This window comes from Caretta caretta, chromosome 16 (genome assembly GCF_965140235.1).
Source record: "Caretta caretta isolate rCarCar2 chromosome 16, rCarCar1.hap1, whole genome shotgun sequence".
Lineage (NCBI taxonomy): Eukaryota > Metazoa > Chordata > Testudines > Cheloniidae > Caretta > Caretta caretta.
Window position 1 is genome coordinate 16,172,895 of NC_134221.1, and position 4,340 is coordinate 16,177,234.

The window sequence follows — 4,340 nt, forward strand, 5'->3', positions numbered from 1 at the left end:
GCTCGGGGGCAGTCCCCTCGGGAGGGCTCTGGCCGGGGCGGGGGGGGGGGGGCAGTCTCCAGGCTCGGGGGCAGTCCCCTCGGGAGGGCTCTGGCCGGGGCGGGGGGGGGGGGCAGTCTCCAGGCTCGGGGGCAGTCCCCCCGGGAGGGCTCTGGCCGGGGCGGGGGGGGGGGGCAGTCCCCAGGCTCGGGGGCAGTCCCCTCGGGAGGGCTCTGGCCGGGGCGGGGGGGGCAGTCCCCTCGGGAGGGCTCGGGGGCAGTCCCCTCGGGAGGGCTCTGGCCGGGGCGGGGGGGGGCAGTCTCCAGGCTCGGGGGCAGTCCCCTCGGGAGGGCTCTGGCCGGGGCGGGGGGGGGGGGCAGTCCCCAGGCTCGGGGGCAGTCCCCTCGGGAGGGCTCTGGCCGGGGCGGGGGGGGCAGTCCCCTCGGGAGGGCTCGGGGGCAGTCCCCTCGGGAGGGCTCTGGCCGGGGCGGGGGGGGGGCAGTCTCCAGGCTCGGGGGCAGTCCCCTCGGGAGGGCTCTGGCCGGGGCGGGGGGGGGGGGGGGCAGTCCCCAGGCTCGGGGGCAGTCCCCTCGGGAGGGCTCTGGCCGGGGCGGGGGGGGGGGGCAGTCCCCAGGCTCGGGGGCAGTCCCCTCGGGAGGGCTCTGGCCGGGGCGGGGGGGGGGGGCAGTCCCCAGGCTCGGGGGCAGTCCCCTCGGGAGGGCTCTGGCCGGGGCGGGGGGGGGCAGTCCCCAGGCTCGGGGGCAGTCCCCTCGGGAGGGCTCTGGCCGGGGCGGGGGGGGGGGGCAGTCCCCAGGCTCGGGGGCAGTCCCCTCGGGAGGGCTCTGGCCGGGGCGGGGGGGGGGGGCAGTCTCCAGGCTCGGGGGTAGGCCCTCGGGAGGGCTCTGGCCGGGGCGGGGGGGGGCAGTCTCCAGGCTCGGGGGCAGTCCCCTCGGGAGGGCTCTGGCCGGGGCGGGGGGGGGGCAGTCTCCAGGCTCGGGGGCAATCCCCTCGGGAGGGCTCTGGCCGGGGCGGGGGGGGGGGCAGTCCCCAGGCTCGGGGGCAGTCCCCTCGGGAGGGCTCTGGCCGGGGCGGGGGGGGGGGCAGTCTCCAGGCTCGGGGGCAGTCCCCTCGGGAGGGCTCTGGCCGGAGCGGGGGGGGGGGGGCAGTCTCCAGGCTCGGGGGCAGTCCCCTCGGGAGGGCTCTGGCCGGGGCGGGGGGGGGGGGGCAGTCTCCAGGCTCGGGGGCAGTCCCCTCGGGAGGGCTCTGGCCGGGGCGGGGGGGGGGGGCAGTCTCCAGGCTCGGGGGCAGTCCCCTCGGGAGGGCTCTGGCCGGGGCGGGGGGGGGCAGTCCCCTCGGGAGGGCTCTGGCCGGGGCGGGGGGGGCAGTCTCCATGGTTGGGGGGACGTTTCCACAGGCGGGGGGGGACGACTGGCCGGGGGGGGACGTTTCCAGGCGCGGGGGCTTCTCCTCTTTCCCTCCCTCTCGGCTGCCCCCTCACCTCCTCCCACCACCAACCTCTGGGCGCGGGCCTCAGCTCTACTCCGCCATCATGGCCCCGGTGGGCGTCCAGCCAACGCTCCCCCGCCTCAGGCCAGCCCCCAGCACAGCCCCCACCCCGGGTTCTCCTCACTTCCGGCCCATCCGGGTGTCTCGGCCGGAAGTGAGTTTGTTTTTCCTCCGAGGCGAGGCGGGGCGGGGCCAGGAGCGCGCAGCTCTAACCTGGAGGGGTCCCGCCCCAGGCTGGGGGGCGGGGGGCGGCGGGCGAGGCTCTTAAAGGGCCCGCGGCCGGCGGGAGAGACGCGGGAAGGAGCGGCCGCGCGGAAAGGGGAGAGAGGGAGCGACGTAGGAGAGGTGCAGGGCACTAGCCTAGGAGGACGTGGGTTCAATTGAGGTTGGCCCCAGCCTGGGCCAGTCCCCTGGAAATGAGGAGCATAAAGACCTGTGTCGGGCTGGACCGTAACCGCTCTGTGCCTCAGTTTCCCCCTGACAGCCCCCCCCCCCCGCCCCCATCCAGTACTGGGACAAACCCAGGCATCGCGTTAGCGGGCAGAAGACAGGGACTATGCCATTTTGAACACACACCCCCCCCCCCCCCACCAGGGTGGCCTCAGGCGCACGGTGCCTGTGGGGTCCTGCCCGCGCCGGCGGCGCAGCGCACCGGGAAATTGGTGCTGCCCCCTCGTGGCGCGACCCTCGCATGCACCCTGGGTACACGGTCGCGCTGGCCGGGGTTGGGTCATGCTGGCCGGCCCGGGCCCACTCTATTCCCGGAATAACCACTGTTCTGGGAACACGGGAGTGGCTATCCTAGGTAGGCAGGAAGAAGTGGAGGACGCTCCAGCGGAAGGTTCAAGGGAAAGGGGGATGAAGGGGAAGTGGGGCAGGAGACTTAAAAACATATTCGGGGAGGAACTGGAACGGGAGGGGAGAATTGACAGTTTGGCTGGGCAGGTACCACCTGTCCTACACTGGGTGTGATTATCACACCGCTGCCATTAGCTCCTACTGAGCCTATTTCTAGCCTCTGCCAGCCCAGCAGCTCAGAGCCCCTCTCACCATCCTACCTCCCATCCCTGTGAAGCAGATCAGAACCATTGCCCCCAATCTGCAGCTGGGGAAATTGAGGAACTTGCTCAGAGGCAGTCAGTCAGTGGCAGAGCTAGGCTGATAACACTCCGCTCTTTCAGGGGGCAGCTGTAAGGTTTGACATTGATGCTAGAGCTGAGCACAGTGAAATCAGAGGCCAAATCCTAAAATCTTGAGATTCATGATTTATAACCAGATGTAAATAAAAAATACTGTTCCACTTTATGTTTAGCAGTGACCCTCTGAGTTAGTTTCCCAGACCTGAAGAAGAGCGCTGTATACACTTGAGAGCTTGTTTCTCTCACCCACAGAAGTTGGTCCCATAAAAGATATTGCCTCACCTATCTTATCTCTCTTATAAATCACATTGGTGTTTTTTATCTGATTTTCAAGTCTGCTCCTAATTTGTGCATGATCATTTGTGAAGTCAGTGGCAGTTGAGGGAACTCTAGCTCAGATGACAAGGCCTTTGGGGATGATTTATCCCAGTAGGGGTCCAATATGCAACTGCCGTCACCATGGAGCATAACTGATGTTGTGTTCTGATGGAGGAATATCAGCATCATCCAGCTATTATATTCTTTATCTGCAGATTTCAAAGTGTTTAACAAAGGATGCTAAGTATAATTATTCCCATTTTACAGATGGGGAAAGAAACAGAGCTGAAGTGACTTGCCCATCATCTGTCTCTGTCCACTAGACTGCACTAATTCAAGTAAAAGGTGCTCTGTGGGTAACTAGAGGATGCTACACCTAGCATTAGGAGAGCTCCATCAAGTTTAACAGCCTTTCCTATCAGCCTCTAATATGTACATTTAGACTCTTAATGATAAAGAGCAGCTAATCCCCTTTTGATCTTTAGCTGCTGCCACTCTAACACTTCCCCAACTTTGAAGTGTCTCTTAGGTGCAGATGCATCCCTTGTAACCTTGCTGTCTCAGCCTTTGGTAATTTTACATACTCAAGCATTTTCTCTCTAACACCACGGAGACCATTAATGTTCCATGAACATATGTTAAATTACATATTTGTTTGAATCACTGGAGTTCTAGGGTCTCAGTTCTGTTTTTTAGTACTGTTTGAGCCTTGTGCTCTCATTCATAACAGGAGCCTGCTACGCAGAGCTTTGTCAGTGTTGATTCTCTTATTTCTGGCCTAATTTTTTTTTTTTTTTTTTGGTGGCACTTGTTTTTCTACCTCTACTTACAATTACTTTGTTTCTACCTCATGTTTCCTTTCCACCTCTGAGATGACAGCATTTCCTTCTGCCCTCTACAATCTTCTGTTTCTTCAAAATAAACAAGTGAATGAGGAAGTTGGGTGTTATGTTACCTCCCTTTCAAGTCCCATTGATAGGGGATAGTAAATGCCTCTCTCCCCAAGATCCCTATGCAGAGTGGCGGACTTCTCTTCATCCAGTCCTGCTGGTGAAAGAGACCAGAAACTAAGTGTCAAAATAAATAAGGCAGTCAGAATTGCTGCCCTCTCTGGTTCCAGTGCTGGAAAGGGATCTTGAGTGATAAGCTACTTCCCCATCCCATTCCCTCTGCAAGCTGTCTCCCTCTCGTTCCCTGGCAGATACAGGATATCTGCACATTACTCCAAGCAGTTACTTGTACTGAAGGCTGCCATTGCACACTGGCTCTAGTATGCAATTCTTACTACTGTTACAGGCTTCACACCTACTCTAATTTTTTTTTTTTAAAAGAGGTAGCTATTTCACTTTATAAACTGGACAAACAATTTAGGTGATAGCTTAAACAAGGTTTATTGTA

The 4,340-nt window shown here is 61.2% G+C and overlaps 1 protein-coding gene across 3 annotated transcripts in view; it reads right to left on the reverse strand.

Annotated features, from left to right (window-relative positions):
- SETX (senataxin) overlaps positions 1–1,598 on the reverse strand; it is a 51,561-nt gene extending 49,963 nt beyond the window's left edge. For 2 of the 3 annotated variants that reach the window (XM_048822375.2, XM_048822373.2), the window contains exon 1: positions 1,495–1,598. The gene's annotated coding sequence lies outside the window, so the exon portion shown is untranslated. Of the gene's footprint in view, positions 1–1,477 lie in introns of all 3 variants that reach the window. The other variant, XM_048822374.2, reaches the window with a different exon arrangement.
- Positions 1,599–4,340: the final 2,742 nt, after the last annotated feature.